Source organism: Melozone crissalis, unplaced genomic scaffold (genome assembly GCF_028551555.1).
Source record: "Melozone crissalis strain CALT ecotype California unplaced genomic scaffold, PUWL_Pcris_2 ptg000007l_1, whole genome shotgun sequence".
NCBI lineage: Eukaryota > Metazoa > Chordata > Aves > Passeriformes > Passerellidae > Melozone > Melozone crissalis.
In genome coordinates, this window is record NW_026535785.1 from 14,725,567 (window position 1) to 14,743,423 (window position 17,857).

General features: G+C 42.9%; 1 protein-coding gene across 4 annotated transcripts in view; it reads left to right on the plus strand.

Annotated features, from left to right (window-relative positions):
* Window positions 1–1,190: 1,190 nt before the first annotated feature.
* ZNF536 (zinc finger protein 536) overlaps window positions 1,191–17,857 on the plus strand; it is a 343,745-nt gene continuing 327,078 nt past the window's right edge. For 3 of the 4 annotated variants that reach the window (XM_054296230.1, XM_054296233.1, XM_054296232.1), the window contains exon 1: window positions 1,191–1,333. The gene's annotated coding sequence lies outside the window, so the exon portion shown is untranslated. Of the gene's footprint in view, window positions 1,334–3,716; window positions 3,770–5,311; window positions 5,428–17,857 lie in introns of those variants that run through there. The other variant, XM_054296231.1, reaches the window with a different exon arrangement.

Here is a 17,857-nt window from a genome sequence, read left to right on the forward strand (position 1 = left end):
TTCTGCTTTGTAGAAACACAACCTATTTCACCAGTCACATTTGCACCTTGTTTGCTTGGTTATATATTATTTACTAAATCGTTGCCCTGCGGATAAACCGTGTAAAGTTGCTTTAAAAAAGTTATTTGTTTGATAATTAAGTCCTGAAAACCCATCGTTTAATGATTATTCCGAACCCATAAGGCAGAGAACCTCCATGACGTTTTTCTCTAAGTTTAATTACCGTATGCTAATTTCCTTGCCTACTACGTGATTAATTAAAATCATATTTTCATAATCATTTGGCACTAGTATTGTTTTAGAATTATCATGATCCCCTAAATAGTGTATGTAAATAAAGTCGGCTCTAATGGAAAGAATCAAAATGCAACGCTGAGGACCTTTATGTGTTTGTATGCATGCGATTGGCAACATAACTGGCTTATTTACATTAAATACGCCACAAGGTTACAGTGCAGATCAACGTCACTTTATCGCTGATTACTTCTCTTAAACGCCGGAGCGGTGACTGATGCTCCGGTCCCCCTGTCCGCCAAGGTTTTCCCCGGGAGTTTTTTTTTTTTTTTTTTTTTTTTTTAAGAGAAGCAGACTTTGCATAGTTTCGGGAGCAGGTAAGAAGGGCGCTTTGTGGAGCCCGGCGCTGCCCCCGGGGGCTCGGCGGGGTCCGCGGGGCGCGGGCAGGGCCGGCGGGGCGCGGGCGCGGGGGCTGCGCGGGCGGGCGCGGGGGCTGCGCGGGGCGCGGGCAGCGGCGCTGGCCGGGGGGCTGCGGAGCGGCGCGGGCTCCTCGGGGTGTTTACACGCGCTCAAGGTCACGACCAAGCTGCGCCGTGTTAAATGGTTTCTTAGTTGCTAGACAGGGAGAAAAAATGGACGATCACAGACCATTCTTTGTAGATTATTATATCAAGGGTTCAGCTTTTGGCTCATCAAAGCTAAATGCCGCAAGACCTATCTAGTTGCTGTGAATTATGCCAAGACGACAATGGAGTGCTTTTTTAATGGTACAATGCATTTCACCTACCAGATAGGGGGAGTCCACGCTGAGAGATGGGGATGTCTTGTGATGTTGGGTGATCAGTATCAATGAAGGGGGTTATTCTGAAAAGAGACAGATTAAAATAAAGCGCTCTTTGCTCGGGATGTGCTGGAAGCAGTTGGGAGGGCTACCCGGAGCGGGCGGCCGCGGCAGCCCCGCGCCGCACTTTTCCCCCTCCGCACAAGAAAATGATCAAGTCAATCATGTGGACATGCTTCATTATTCATTGAACACAATCTTTTACAACGCTCCGTTTACGTGCGGGAGTTTCTTCTACGCTTTGCTTTAAATTTTAAGGTAAGAAAGACAAAGGTAAAAAGGGGGTTTTTGAGGATCCGGGAGGCTCCCGTGAGCCATCAAAGAGGCTCCAAAGTCAGTCCGGAGTATGTTTTTGTTTTTTATTTCTTTTTAATCGTGGCAATGGGGCCTGCGTTTTCCACCGTGATTAAAAAAATACAGTATAATTAAATATCCATAGCAGTGACGTTTGCAAGCAGGGCTGTCAGGGGAAAAGCAGAAAATAATGAAAGGAGCGGAGAAGCCATTGAATGGCGCTATAGAACTTAGCCTGAAGAAAACCCTACGTTTTTCCTCTTTCTCTCTCGTTTCTTTTAAAACCGTTACTTTACAAAAAAGGAGCGGGCGGGCGAGGCGAGGGGAGGCGAGTGCCGGCGGCGGCCGCGGCGCTGCCCGGGGGCTGCCCGCCGCCGGCCCCAGCCCGCACCGACCCTGCCCTTAACTTGCCCAGAAACTTTTTGTTTTAAAGGGTTTGCTGCGGAGCAAACTTTGCCGAAGTGACTTTAAACGCGGGCCCCCCCCCCATCCTTTCCTCTCTCCCTCCCCCGTTAGGATCCCGTCTAATCGTGGTGTAATTTGTAAACTCCCCCCCCCCTTTTTTTTTTTTTTTTTAATCAAAGTTAGCTGATGCATACCATGTGTCAAACTTGTGAGATTCAAGTGCCTAAGAGACCTGCCATTTTGTGCTCTAATCGACCTCTTATGAATAGGAGCCGTGCATAATGCTGCGAGGAGCGTTGTGACATTCAAGTAGGCACTAAATGTCAGGCCAGGTCTCAGCCCTTTCGGGGGGAGCGGAGCGCGCCCGGCGGCGCCGCGGGGAGCGGGGAGGCACCTGCCAGCCCGCCGCCGGGGCTTTTGTCAGCGCCCGGAGAAAGTAACAGGTTAAGGAGGAAACTTAAATGGCAATCCCCGGCGGGGAGGGGGGAGGGGAGCATCACCTTCCCGGCGGCGCGCCGTGCGCGGAAGGGCCGCGGGGGCGCCGCTGCTGCGCGGGGCAGCGGCCTCGCTCTCCGCGGGGCTGCGCGGGGCTGCGCGGCCCAGAGGGAGCGCGGGGGAGCACCGGGCCGGCGGCGGGATTATAGCGGGATGGGGAGGGGGGGAGGAAGGAGAGATTCTTTGATGCTGTGTAGGAAAGAATCCAGATTTTAATGCGCCCATCTGTTGCAGTTTTGCAAATAATTAATATATATGTGTGTATGTGTGTGTGTGAGAGAGAGAGGGGCTGGGGGAGCGCTGCCGCCTGTGAACTTCAACGCGAAATAAAAGGTCGCGAAGATTTATGCTGTTTATCGGAGGGTCCGCGGCTCCCGCGGGGCGGCTCGCACGGGCTCCATCCGCAAAGTTAGTTGCCGGCGTGGCCGGGCGCGGTGCGGCCGCGGGTGCCGGCGCCCGGGGCGGGCGCGGCGGGGAGGGCTCCGGCCGCCGCCTGCCTGCCTGCCTGCGCGGCGGGCATTGTTTCGGGGTGCGTGCGGCGGATGTGGCCGCGGCTGATACAGTGTCGAGGCGGGGACGTGATTTGTCAGATCCCTCCGTTCGCACTTGAGCCGCCGCCGGCGGGCCGGGAGCGGCGGTGCGGGAGCGGAGCGCGGTGCGGGGCAGGGGCGGTGCGGGGCGCGGCTGCCCGGCCGCCCGCGGCGGGAGCGCTCTGCGGGGCTGTGCATTCCCTCGCCGCCCCCCGCCCCCCCGTGCAGTTTAAAATAAATCCAACAGGGGCCGTGTTTGCTGAGCTGATGTGCCCGGCTGATACAGATAGCGGCGGCGAGCCGCCCGCTTCTGTGGAAAAAGACTATTTTAAGTGTCATAATTAAGTTTAGAAGCCTTGTTTGGGCTCATTCACTGCTCGAAATAAAAAGGACTGGCTGCTTTTAGACCCTTTCTGAAGGGGTTGGCTAAGCGCCTCTGCACGTTCGCTTGGAGAAGAATGTTTTCTTTTCTAGTTTAATATTAGAAACTATATTTTTACTTGTTTAAACCGGATTTGATTTTTTGGAGATTTTTTTTCCTCTCCCCCCGCCCCCCCGTCGCTCAAATCTTTGTTCATTGTTCATTGACTGTGGAAGGCTGCTTAAATGTACGGAGAGAGGGGGGAGGCCCCCTCGGTGGTTTGATGTTGAAATAGTAAACCTGAATGAGGAGGGTGGCTGGAAAAGTGGACATTGCAGCTTTAATTAACTTCAAGATGCTTCAGCGAGGACCAGAGCGTAGTAGTGACGTTGCCTCATAAATCTGTCCAGTACAGTGCGTTGCATTGAACTATTACAGTATCACCATCATATTGAATATTCACTACCTATCCGGGAGCAGATTTGCATAATTGGATCTTTTTTAAATGAAACTTGTTTGCAAAAACCCAAACAAAACCAAAAAAACAAAAGCCCGAGTGAAAACCGCGGCGATCTGCATGGTTATAAAGGGTTCAAACATATCCGAAAAGTAAGTGACCTGCATAAGTACATCAATAGGTTAAGTGCAAATAAGATGAGAAGTGCTTCTGAAAGCTGTACATTCCCTATGTGGTCTCTTGGGTTGTTTCTCAATAGCGAGATTTTTTTGTAGCCTCAGGGATTTTAGGTTTTCTGTCTGCTTTCATAACTTTTTCCCTCACAGTTGTTATACAAGGTGAGGCTTTTGTACCATGCCTGTGTACCTGTAGTGATGCTTTTAAAGGAAATAGACGAACAGTTTGTAATTTGTGCTGTTTGACTTGTGTAATTATGGCTACTGTGGAAGGGAAATGTGTATTGCAGTTATATTTCTGGTCATCGAATAGATCATCACTAAATATGTCAGAATGTTCAAAGATTGTTTGTGTATGTGTTTGTGTATGCTTAAAAATCGACTAAGTTACCTAAGCTGTTACTTCTAAAATCAGAGAGGCTTTAAATGTGTATGTACCCCCCCGTTTGATGGAGGATGAAGATGACTGAAGTAATTAAAAATACCAGCAATTTTTAGAGTGGATTTGTAGCTTCTGTGTAAACCCCATCCCCTCCTAAGCGAGTGGCTGGCTTGCAATATTGCAGTTTTGGATCGGGCAGGTTTCGAAGTGTTTTGTGAAATCAGATGCTGCTGGTGTTTCGGATGCTGCGAGGGAAAGTTGTGGAGGGAAGGCAGCTGGAGCTGGAAGTTGCCGGGTGGGGAAGGAGAAGGGGAGCAGCCCTCGGAGGGGCGAGCGGGCAGAAGTGCAAAGTCTGCGTGCAGCCCCAGCCCTGCCCCGGCTCTCCCCCCTCGCCCAAGGCTGCTTTAGTTATGATGTCATTCTGATAGTGGAGAGCAAATGTCTCCTGATTCTACCATTAAACGCCTGGCTGATTTGCCTGATAATGATAGCATTGACGTCCTGCTCCTTGACAAATGCAAGCCCTACGAGCCCTATGAATTAACTTTTTTCCCATAGCTGGGAGCCAGCTAGCTTTACGACTCATGAATGTAGCAGCACTTCTTTGACAGATTACTTTGAACCTCCTCAATTCTGCAGCAAACCCCCTCCTCTAGACACCACTTCTGTTAGGCTGCTAGCAGACCCCTGGACAGTTTGGGCCTGATTTGCAGGGCTGCTGAGCATTCATCACTTCCACTGACTTCAGATGGAGTTGTGGGTGCTCAGCAGCTTTGAAAATCAGGCCCTGTGTTCAGTCAACAGATGATGCATTTTTTTGGTTTGTTTGGTTTTTATTTTTTTTTTTTGTTGTTGTTGTTTTTTAAGTTAGACAGTTAAAGAGGGCTCTATGATTTCTAGTCATTATAAAAATATTTGTAAATAGCTTGAGTTGTTTGTCCTAGTCTGGTCTGTTTTACCCTTTCTGTTATCCTTTTTTTTTAAAATTTTATTTTCAATTAATCTTCTAGTGGATGTGCTGTTAATCTTCATAAGAAAAGGATCATAAATGAATTGTTTAAAGTTTTCAGAATGTTGTAGAAGAAAAATGTTTCCAGTTTGGTACCAAGTGCTGAGAGATTCGATTGCTGTTTCAGAAGGTGCACTAGAAGAGAGTCTCGGTACAGTTGCTAAACCCTGCGACTGGGTGCACTATCTCATGTCTGCTCTGCCTTCAGATTTTGCTCCTGACTCTGAATTTCTATCCCTGCAGGTAAATGAGATTTAATATGATGGGGTTTTTAAAGTGCCAGTGGCTTAAACTTTGTTTTCGTGTGCCGTTACGATGATGACAATTAACAACTGCAGATGTAAGAAAGGTCAGCCTCTCTGTTACTTTTGCAGGGAATGAACATGAAGTATTTGCAGGCTAAAGCTGTGTTTTGCAAATGATTTCCTGAAGATACAAGTTGCTGTGATGGAAACACTGTATTAAAACTCTTTTGATAAATTGACTATGTCTTTATTAATGGAAAAGAAGGAAAAAGAATCGTTCTACGGGCTTTTTGACTTCTGAACATATTTAAGCTCTAATACTCAGCAAGTTGTCTGGCACTGTCCTCACTGTAGACTTTTATATAATGAAGAGGCTGATTGTCATATTTTTGTCCATGCCAGAGGCCAATAACCCAACCCATTCATTATCAGAAGAGAGTAGCCTGTAAGTTGCAACATCAGTACCACTGTTTTGCTTGCAGCAATGAAGACAGCGCTGAGATCAGAAATTGTGATCTTCAGTACAGAAAGCTGACACATTAGGTTGTTTACCCACCATGGAGCCTTAGGTGACCAAAGAGATTTGCTTTAGAACAGATGTAGAAAATCCACTAGTCCATTAAAATGGGCTGTGCTTATTCCCTGGGAAGCACAAGTTTCATCAAGTGTAGGGAAATCAGTAAGAAGTAATTTTTCTAAATGTTGATTTTTGCTTAAAGTTGACTTTGAATTGCACAGGTGTTTTTAGAGTGCCTTGACTGAAAAAAAAAAAAAAAAGACATGATTTATATGAATTTTATGAAAATGGAAACTAAAGCCATAGATAGATTTATTTTTATAGTTTGAGTTTGTGGACAAATAAAGAATTTTAATCTTCTGATTTAGTGTACTTTAATAAGATTGTAAGCAAATCTAAATTTTAATCTCTGAATTTCTCTCAGATACCTGAAGAGATGTATATCAACTCTTCACAATGCTGAAAACAGTATGATCTTGAAAAACTATTTTTCTGTCCTCCCTTTCATACCTTGCATTTCCCTGAGTTGCAAGCAATTTGGATTCAGGGAAAGACAACAAAGATGAAAAAATAGAATACATACTCTTTCTTTTATAGAAACATGAATAAACTTATTTCTGGCAACTGTAGATGGAAATCTGAATTTCTCTAGTGAAGAAACTCCAGGCACAGATATTTGTGGAAGAGGAAAAAAAAAAAGATGAACTACTGAAAGCAAATATGTAAAAGTAAAATAATTCTAGATGCTTAACTGGCTGATCTCAGGGTTATTGTCCAGCTGTGTGGTTCTGGCTTCCAGTTGTGTGGCCGAGTCTGGAGTATGAACTTTGTGGGACCAAGGCAGTGATCAGGATCTGCCCTTGGCTGGAGACAAGAGAGAATCGCAGTGATCCGATAGATGTGGAACGGGAAACAACCGGGGAGCCTCTGCCCAAACCTGCGTGGATCACCGTAACTGATGTGACATTTTCACTCATATTGGCAGGTTAAGCAGCAGAGCCAAGCACTGAGGGAGAGATTTGAAGCATCTTTTCAGGGGCAGCAGAGATCCAGATCAGGAAAGAGGCAGGGGAATAGGGTAGTGAAGGAGGATTTGGGTTGCCTCTGCCTAACTGCACCAAAGCTGTCACTGAATATGCTCCCAGAGGTAGGATTCTCCCAGTATTCTGAATTTGGCACCTTTCCCTTAAATTTAAATTTGCTCTAATTTTCAGGTGCATCTTACTAGCTAACCAGATGCATCAAAAAGGCAAAAGAATTATAGAGGAGTAATTATAATTAGCCTAGTTGTCTGTGTTTTTTAAAAATTGTAAGACGGGTCCTTGAAAGTATTTTGAAGTCACTGTTTTTTACAGTTCTTAATCTAAATACTCCATGTGAGATTGTTTTCTAAAGAGATGGGTTCATCGGGTCAAGTTGAACTATATTAAAGACAAACAATTTTGTTATAATCTGACTGTCTTTTAAACACAGATGAGGAAAACAGAACTAAAATAGCCACAAGAGCCTCAATATCTGATCTTTCCTCCATTGTGCATTGCAGTATTTGAGACTCACATAACCAAAAGCAGAATTAGGTAATTCCTTATGAGTATTTGCCACGTTATGTAAAAAGCAGCGCAGCCGATCCTGGTAGGACATTAGCAGACACATCTGCAGGTAGCAGTGCCTGAGAATAGTGATGATGGCTTCATTCCCATGGCATGGGGCAAGCAACAGAGCTTCTTTGAACCAGCAGCTCATTTTGCTTGCACGAGTGTTGAACTGTCCAGCTGTAGGAGTCTCGGGCTCCAGAGAGAGGGAGTGCTTGCCAGGAGGGTGGGAACTGGTGGAGATTAGGCAGGGGTTATCCCAGGTGGGTACCACAGTGCCAGGGAAAGGCTGCTTGGGAAAATTTGGCCCTGTGTCAGTTTTGTGAAGAGGAGAAGCCAGGAAGGGAAAGAAAAAGGAGAGTATGAGCTGACTTTCACTCCCAAGAGGGGTGCAGGGGAGGTTGGTGGCAGGAACCACTACAGGACCACCTGTAGCCACTACTCTGCCTTGGGACAGCCTGGGATGTCCTGGGGAGTGTTCCTGCTCATCATCCTTGGGAGGGTCAGGGTGCTGTGGTGCAGAGGGATACATGGCTGTGCTGATTCTTCCCATTATGATTAGCTTGTTTCAGCCTTTATGTGAATTTTGATATGGTTTTGCTTTTTTTTTTTTTTTTTTTTTTTTTTTCTTCTCAGTAAGTGCTGTTAGAAACTTTTCCTACTTTTTTATGCCTCTGGGATATTCTGCCACAGTCACTGTGGTTCTTTGTGAGGAGGGTGGGACCCTATTGAGCTCATCAATGCTACAGAGGGGTTGCTATCAAGTACCACAGTGTACTCGGTCACAGCAGGGCTATGTGTTGTACTTCCTTCATAGTAGATCTGGGAATTAGCCCTGGTAACCCATGTCATAGCACTCTGCTAGGTTGCCAGCCTGGCATTAAATTTATTTTTTCAAATGATGTCATGCAGTATGAATGTTGTTTTATTTCACTCTCATCAGCTGGGCTCCATAGATTTTGCAAGCATTATTACCATCAATCTCCTCATTGGAATACCAATGGTAGACACAGATGTAGATGGGTCTCTTTAATCAAAAATTAAGAGAAACATGGGTTAATAGGAAATTCAGGTAGAATAACTCCATGCTAAGTACATGTGGAATAAATTATCAGCAAGGGAAGGATAAATGAGTTCAAGGGAAGCCTAGGTTTGTTTTTTGAGAAAGAGCATGTGAGAGCTTGGGTGAAGAAAGCAAAGAGATGTAAAGTCAGGTTTCTATTAAATGCTAACATGGTGGGCTGGATGCTCATCTCCTAACATTTATTTTGATAGCTCTGTATGGATGAGCTACGTTTAATTTTCATGTGTGTTTCCTAACACTTGTTCTCTAGATCTTGTTTCTTTGGCCTCCACTGAAATCTTAAAACATGGGATAGTGCAGCATTTTAGTTTTAGGAACAGTTTTACTCAAGGGAACGATGTGACAGTGAAGTGTTGATCAAGTGAATTAGGGAGAAACCTTTTCTTCTCTGGCATTAGTTTGTAATTGACAGGAGAAGTAGAAACTGCTTTCTAGTCTAGTGGCCAAGGATTTTTGATAGATGTGTGCCCTAGTTCAATCGCAGCAAAATATGATATCATATTTTGAAAAAAACCCACTCACATATACATGTTTTTATTTATTTATTTATTTTAAAAATAATTTTATTTCTCCAAAGTTTGCATGAACACTGTTATGAGTTCCAGTCTATACCAGGACTTCTGAGGTTATTGAGTGCTGAGGATTGACTCAATGTTGGAAAGCAGCACGAGTTTTGAAATTGCTGCTTCAAAGTAACTTTTACCTTCATTTTGTTGGAATATATCCTGCATTTTCAGGAAAATTATGAATCTCTCTTCTCACAGAAAAGTGCTTAAAGTTTAGCAAAATTTTTATTGATTTTGATGTGATTTCTAGGATCCAATTCTGCTTTTGTTATTTCAGTCTGGGTATGACTGAGTCAGTGGATAAAACTTCCTTTGCTTACCTGGTGAAATGCATGTGATTCTTAATTTCACTGTAAGTACAATGTGCAGCTCCACTGTTTCCCGATCAAACTTGTTCTCCTTTCGTCATCTCACATACAAAAATGAATCCAACTTTTTGAGTTAAAAAAAAATGCAAAGATTATAGGGAACCCAAAACTGAATTGTGCAATAAAATTACTATTCATTACCTTTTTAAAGAAACTGCTCTTCATTGATTCATTGAGATTTTGCCATAGGAGTATCATTCCTCCTAGGGCTAATAAAATAACTAGGAGAAGTTAACCCAGTATCATTATTAGTACCATAATACAGACTGAGCAACCTCCACTGCTCTAACTATTCCCTCCTTTGGATTTTACCATAAAATACCTCTTAAAATAGCTCGGCTATTTTGAAATATTCTTTACTGTTTTAAAGACCAAGCATTCAAGCATCTTTTTTTTTTTGCTTGAACACACAAAGCTATATGCCTGTGCCTGCATAAATGGACATGCTATGAGATAAATGAGCAATAGGAAACCCAAAACAACTTCTGGATTAGAATTTCAGTCTTTTGTTTGGTTGGTAGTATCTTTGGCATGCTAGGGGCTTTCCAAATATAGGAGTACAGTTTCTGGCCAGAACTAGCTGCCATTTTCTTATTGCAGTTGAAAAATGCCAGTTCATTAGTTTGCATCAACATGCTGCATCTTTGAAGGATTTCTCAGGTCCACAATTGAATTTCTGCTCAAAATGAAAGAGTTGCATCTCTGCACTTCATTATGAACTGGTGATTATGGAATGCACCTGGGTCACTGAAGAGCTGGATTCAGATCGTTCCTCTCTATGTGATTTAACTCAGCTTTTTCAAATCAAGTTTCTCACTCATCCCAGGTGAGTGCTTTAAAAACACACTTTGGCTCTTCTTTTTAAGTTCCTGCTTCAGGCTATTCAAATTTGAATAATCATTTAATTATTCAGTGGGTCAGAAGAGAGCTGACTCTTGTCTTGGGCACTCCAGTGTGATGTGAGAGACTGAACCCAACTGGTTCCTGTTGCAGAGTCCTGCAGCCTGCACTCCTGAGGATGACATGGTGAGAGCAGTCTCATATTCTTACTGTTGTCTTGCTGGCTTTTCCTTTTGAAAAATTGCAAAAGGTGTCAGGTTAGTCCCAGAGGAGAGCAAAAGGAAATTCTAAAATCTTCAAAGAATTTGTGATACTGAAAAAAAAATCTTTCTTGCATAGTTCACAATTCAGCTGTTATAAAAGCAGTTGAGGATGGAGTGCATCTTTATAATCCAAAAATTTGCATCTCAAAATGGAGTTTTTTTGCCATTATTTTTGTTGGGTGGGTTGTGTGTTCGAACTCAATATTCTTACATGTCCCTGAGCAGTGAGGGAGTAGCTCTAGGAGGAGTGATGGGTGAAACATTAACCCTTTCTCCTGGTGCTGCCTTGGACCTTGTGCAGCACAGAGCTTGCTGTGGATGGCTCTCTGGGAGGAGGAAAGAAATGCTGTGTAAATGCCAACAAATGCCTGAGAGATGCAAGGGATACTGCACTTGTTCCTTCTCTCAGGATGAACCTCCTCTGAGGTGGAGAAGGTCTGTGAAACTGGCAGGTTTCTCTGTCAGGATCTCTTAAAAAGCAGAGAAGAAGAAATGTCTTAATCTGAAGAAGGGGAATCCACACAGGGAGGAAATCCTTCTTTTCTTAGCGATAGAAATACTCATTTTGATAGCTTCTGTTTGCTCTGTCTTTCATTCTTAACTTGTCTGGCAGCTCAGCTCTGGCAGGATCCATGCTGTATTGGTTGGTTCCCCTCCTGGCTGCTCTGCAACAGTGATGGATGGGAGCCAAGGGAATAAATATAGCTCTGAGTTCCAGTAGTAACCCCCTGCCACACTTCTACACAGAAACTGGGAGGTCACGGGGGAGAGGGGATGGCTCAGGTCTGGCTTCAGCACAGAGGGAGTTTCTGTGCTCCCCGAGGAAGGCAAAAGGTGCTGCAGAAACCCACTCCTGCCTCTGTTCCCATGCAGAACTGAAGGGATCTGTAGATCTATTTTAAAAGCATCACCATTGGCTGTGCAATTTCCATGTGAGTTTATTAAATGTGGACATTTTTTAATATGTAAAAATAACTTCACCATTTTGTTATTTCCTTTTACGTATTTCACTTTGGTTGGAAAAATGAAATCAATCTAGTCAGCTTTTCATCAGTTTCTCTTTGGCTGTCATGCAGTTGCACAATGCTGCAGTGCTTGGCTAGCAAAAATGTTTACAACGAAAAATTGTTTTCAATGGGATTAAAAAAAGAACCATGGAAACATTTTTATTGGTCTTCAATTTTTGTGCGATTTGGATTTTTACAAGACCTAAATTACATCAATGGTGTGGCTCTAATTTGATTTTAAGATTTTACTCTATTTTTACATATACTTGCAAGGTACAGACAAGATACTGCTACTATCCTCTGTCACAAAGTACAAAAAATTCTAGCTTATTTCTTTGCAGCTGATTCAAAGTCCTTGGAAATCATGAGCACCTTGCAGTTGACTCTCAAGAGTTTGGGGTCACACCTTCCACCTGTGTGTAGATACCTGTTGTAAGTTGGTTTAAGCAGTCTTCATCATTTAGAACAGCTCTGAGTTGATTTCTGATCTATCAATGCTGTGAGATTGCTACAGCTGAGGTGAATCTGGGGGTATGTCTGCAACCCTTAAATACCTTTATTGCAGCTGGCACCTTTAGAAATCTCACATATGGAGAATATATGAAGTCAGATCCTTGGAAGGTTAACTGTAATAAAATCTTAGGAGTAAAATATTGGCTGACAGTTACCCTTTGCATCAAAACTCTTAAATTATTTTTAAAAAATGTGCTTGTGATGAGTGTTGAGTTAGTTTGGATTTTAATTTATTTTGCTTTACAGTTTAAGTCGCAAAAGGCTCTTCTAGGGATGGCGTGAGTTTGTGGATATTTTCTGAATTTGTGGACTGGGGCAGTCTGGGGAGGCACTGCACCTCTCCAGGGCTGCTGCCACTAAAAACAGGGAGGAATTACACCCTGAGCTGTTTCTTACACTGCCTTTGTACCTTCATCCAGTGTCCCTCAGCAGCCACCATGAACCTACCCCAGGAGTGAGGAATGGGGCCCTTTGGGTACCCTTTGGAAAGGGAAAACCTTTCTCTTAGTGAAACAGGAATTTCATAGGGCCCAAGCTTGCAGATAAAAACTCTTCCAGCATTTTTATGATCAACATTCACCACTGAGTTCACTAATTGAAGACCTTAATGAATGTTGTTAGGATCAGGTCTGTTATTGCCACTGATTCAGTATCTTGTTTTCAGGTGTGAGCTGGCTGACTCAAATTTAGTTTTCTCTCTTTTAAGTGAAATCATCGTCATGCAAGCAAAGAAAAAATCACCACAACCCCCTCTGCTCTATAAATATAATATATCACAGCCTCTTTCAAACACCAACTGTTGATTGGCTACTACCCATGTCATGATACTAAATCATTGACTTCAGGCTATTAACCTTTTGCTTACTGAATACAACTTCTGCAGTGAGCTCACATCCACCATCTAGTTAGACAGAACTTGCATTTGATGAGAACTGCTGTGGAATGGAACAAATTAACATGCAGACTTTTTCTGTGATATTGGGAAAGGTATTGAAATTTACAATTTACAAATAACACCAGCTGGATTTGAGAATGGTTTACACATGTATAATCTGTAATGTAACACAACTTTCATTCTCCTGCTCTGTAGCTGGTATAAAGATCTAAAAGTAGATTTGATGCCTCTGTAAAAATAGTCTGGCTAGTCTATGTTCTTCAACTGCATGACACTTATTCATGTACCTTTTTTAGAAGAAAACATCTCTTTTCAGAATATGTTGATGTTTTTAACCATATGAGGACTATTTTTATGGGTGTGTTTTGCTTTGATGAGGTTTTCTGTTGGGAGATTGGGTTTTTGAAGATGTGATTAATGAATTTAAGTCAAACAAAATGCTACCTGTTAGATTGCAAAAACCTTCTCTTTTTTGTTTCTCCTTTATTAATATAGATTTACAAATAGGTCTTCTGAAAATTTTTATTGTTGCTTGTTGTTATGACACATCATATATCTTTTGCTAATTGTGTATTCTTTTCTTGGCTTTAATTATATTGTGGAGCAAATGTTTTGTCATTTAAAAAATAGCATGGCACAATTCCATCATTTCTGAATTAATAACAAAAATACCCTTGAAGACCCCATCACTTTTTTCTCCCTTTAATATGCCAATAATCTCTGCCCCTTTCTCTCTGAGGCTGGTGGTGGAGCTGAGCACAATAAGGAAAGCAGAGCTAAGTGGAGCAGGAGCAGTGGCTTCCAGCATGCTCCCAGCTCTGTGTGCAGCTGGCAGGGCAGGGTCCCTGGGTCAGCCACAATGCAAGAGAAGCATGACAGGAGAAGCTGGGCTGGCAGGTAGAGGGAGAGGTGTTGCACGTGTCTTTCATACTGGATTTGAAGACTTTTCCTCCTTTGTGTAATTTTTTCAACTTGGAAATTGGTTGAACAAAAAAAGGAGGAGCAGGGAAGTCTCTTGAACACTTTCCATGCTCTGTTTGGATGTGTGTGTGGTTTTTTTCACAGAATTATCCAGAAAGCATCTGTGAACAATGGAAGTTCTCCTCATTAAACTGAAAGTTCTGCAAAGCTTAGAAGCCATTTGTACCTTGTTCTGCTTCCCATGTGCACCTGCTGGGTGTAGAATTTAGTCCTGTCCAGTTACTATCATTTAGGATTTGCCCTTCCTTAAGATCAGCATTTAGTACTAGGGCAGCTTTTATATGTTGAATAAGGATCATTTTTTTCTATAGAAAGAAGAGAGTTTAACAGCAATGTACAATCAATATGCAAAAGCCTACTAAGATAATTTGTATTCAAATGTGCACAACATTAATTCTAAACAATCTTAAGCCCTTATTTTGTCCAATGATTGCTGGACATCTAAGTCAAGAAGGCTCTTCTAACTTATTAGTTTATTATCAACAATATTGCCAACACTTAAACTCTTCAATTAGGTAACCCAGTTACCTATTATTCTATTAGGGCTTGCTGCACTCTGAATAAAGTCCATACTGAAACACTTCTTGCCTCAGCACAGGTGCCCCGTCCTTCTATGAGCAGATGTATGTGGAGTTTGCAAAGTGTACAAGGAGAATGTAAATAATAATTACTGAATACTAATTTAGTATTTTATAAGATGCTTGCATGCCTCTCTTACAACTGCATGATATGAAGACACCTATAAAAGGTATAAATATAAATAGGTATAAACTTGTCTTTGAGAAAGTGATATGACAGGAGTAAGAATACTTTAGAATGGTCACATCTTTTTATTATGTTTAATACTTTTCCCCCTTTCTTTACATGCTTAATTATTCTCAGGAAGGCTGTATGTTAACAAAATTTTCTGTAGCCTATAGGAATTCTTTCATTTGTGGGGAGGATTGTACATACCTTCAGCTGTGAATAATTTTTGGATATAATTTGTTTCATGAGCTCTCTTTCAGATTTTATAAACAAGATGTTCACATACATGTAAGGACTGTCAGTTAAAGCTGTTCAGTGCCAAACCTTTCTGGTACAGTGCTGTGAATCCTCCTGTACTGCTTCAGCTGATCTCATACTGAGCATTTCTGGAGTAGCATTTGATCCTGAGTCAGTGTGGAAGCAGTGGTATTGCAAGGTGTTTTAGTTGTTTGGCTAATGCTGGGTGTCAGGTGCTAAAGCATTTCTGTGCTGAATTGGGTCTTCTGCAGTTAGAAAAAGTCTAAGTAGTGAAAAATCCTGAACACAATTCAGCTAGGTTATGAGTTGGGTGTTAAAGTGTTTTGAAAACCTGCAATAAGCCATATTACATTCTTGTTTTTTAAAACTTTTTTATCTCTGTTGTTCCCATCAATAATCTGTGATTTCAAAAATCATGTGTGGTCTCATAATTGTTTCTTAAATTGGCTGGAATTCCTTTAAAAATGTGGTTCAAAGGAAGAGTTGCTTTTCATACTTTAGTATAGCTGTGGTCTTGAATTACATTTAGAAAAAGATGTATTAAATATAAACAAATACAGTGTTCATGTAAATGTTAATTAAACTCACATCACAGAACTGTGCTTTTTTTGTGAAGAGCAGGAAAATTCTTCTCATTTTCTTGTTCTTTCCACCAAGGCTTGTCTGGCACCATTCCAGCACCACCTTCCCACAGCAGGATGACTTCAGACACCCCAGGGGATGGGGCTGTTCCTTTGCCAGGGCCACTCCTGGCTCTGAGCTGCTGGGACTCTGGAGCAGCTCCTGCCAGGGTGGCCTGGCTGAGCCCTGGCCAGCTACAGATGAGGAAAGGTGAAGGCAGGGGGCTTGGAAGGAGTTTTATACCTCCACACCTGGGTGATGGAGACAGGAAATGCATGTGGGGAGTGGCCAGGACAGGCAGGAGCTGGAGTGGCACTGCTCATTCCCCTGTCAGAGCTGGAGCATCAGGCATGTAGGGGCTGCAGACCATGGGAGCTCCAGCTTGGAGGCCCAGCTGAGGAAGAGGAAGATGAAGAAAGAATGAGATAAGTTTTTATTGTGTCCCAGGACAATGCTGTCCTTTATGCAGTCAGATCAGAGCAGCCCACAGCCATACAAAGTAGCTCTTACGCTCTCACAGGTTGTTCTGTTGAACTAATATTTGCTGTTTCAATTTTCTTTCCAGACCTTGATAGCAAAGTCACTGCTCTTTCTCTTCTCATTGCAACTCCTGGTAAAATAAGAGATCTGTTCCAAATATTGAAGAATTAAACCTAACGGAATGAAAAATTAACATGCTAAATATCATAAGTAGCGATATAAACAAGGTACTATGTCATTTTGCTTGTCAAAGACTGAGCCCTCTTTTGTCCAAAACCAGATTATGTTCTTCATCTCTCTAATGGAACTATTAGAGAATTCATATTGGAAACCAGGACCTTATTTGTGATGCTGCTTCTCCTTTGGGGCTGATATTGAAGCACAGGCACAGTATAAAACTTCAGAAAGAAGGCAAATATGAGATAGTTTTAGCCCAGGATTAGCAGCTAGGACTCTTGAGTGTCATCTGGACATTGATTATTTGTCAGATAATGCAATTACATTTAATGGAGGGCACTGCTCAGGAGTTGCAGAGTTTAAGTAGCACGTTTGGGTTTTATGCACTGCACCATGTTCGCAGTCACAGCGGGAACATGAGTGACATTTGACACTACTGCTCCAAAGCAGCTGCACGCCACTGAAAACACTGAAAAACCCCTCAGAATGCCTGTCCTGCTCTCCTTGCTCCCAAGCCTTGTTTGTGCTGTCCCTGAGAGGCGGGGGCTGCCCTAGAGTGGTGTTGGAGGATGCTGTCACACGTTGTGTGCCTGTCAGGGAGCTGACACACTGGCTATTGACTGTGACATGTCACTTACATGAAGCCATGCAGGGCTGCTGCAGCTTGGGGCACTGCGCAGGTTGGGGAGGCAGCAATTGCAGTCTGTTTGCCTCTGTGTGACAGACACACCAAGAGGCACGGGAGTCTGAGAAAGGCCTCATATTTCAGGGTTTCTGCATTCCTGTTAACAGAGGAAGAAAAGAATGATGTGGCTAAGATGGTTTGAAATAAAACAGAGAAGGATCCTGTCCCTGTCCTCACATGAACCCTGGTAATAACAGGGAGGACTCCACCATTCCTTATTGCAGTGGATAAGGAGTGATTAAATAAAATTCTTGCTTCTGTTTTCCTTATTGGCCTTAAAGTCCAAGAATAAATCTTGGCTCCATTGAATAACGGGGACTTTTACCACAGAGTTCACTGGAACCAAGATTTTCTCTCAGAAATAATTGTCAGCTTTACTCCTGCCATGGTCAGGGTCCCATGAACATTTGTGTTCCTGAGACATTCCAGTGATCCTGAGAAAACTCTCCCTCTCAAAAAGCCTAAGGCTGGTAGCCTGACATGTGGTTTTCTTCCATGGTAACACCTGTGATCTTCTCTGACCCAAAAACATACCCCTGAATTTGAGGTTATCCTCTTATCAGGATATCCTCTGATGCTCTTCTAGGCAGAGCTGCTGTCAGGTCTGGCTTGGCCATACCTGGATTTGAGTAGAGTCCCTCAGGTTGTCACCTGCAGACAGAAGAGCTCCTGACTCTGCACAGTAGAATACAGAGAAGCCCTGCTGACCAAAGGCTATGTGTCACAGTGGAAATGCTCCATCTCACAGAAATGAAAACATGATTAAGCATCTGAACTTGGTTTATTCATGACAAGCCAGTATTTAGCTCAAGCCTTGAGTATCAAAGGGATAGT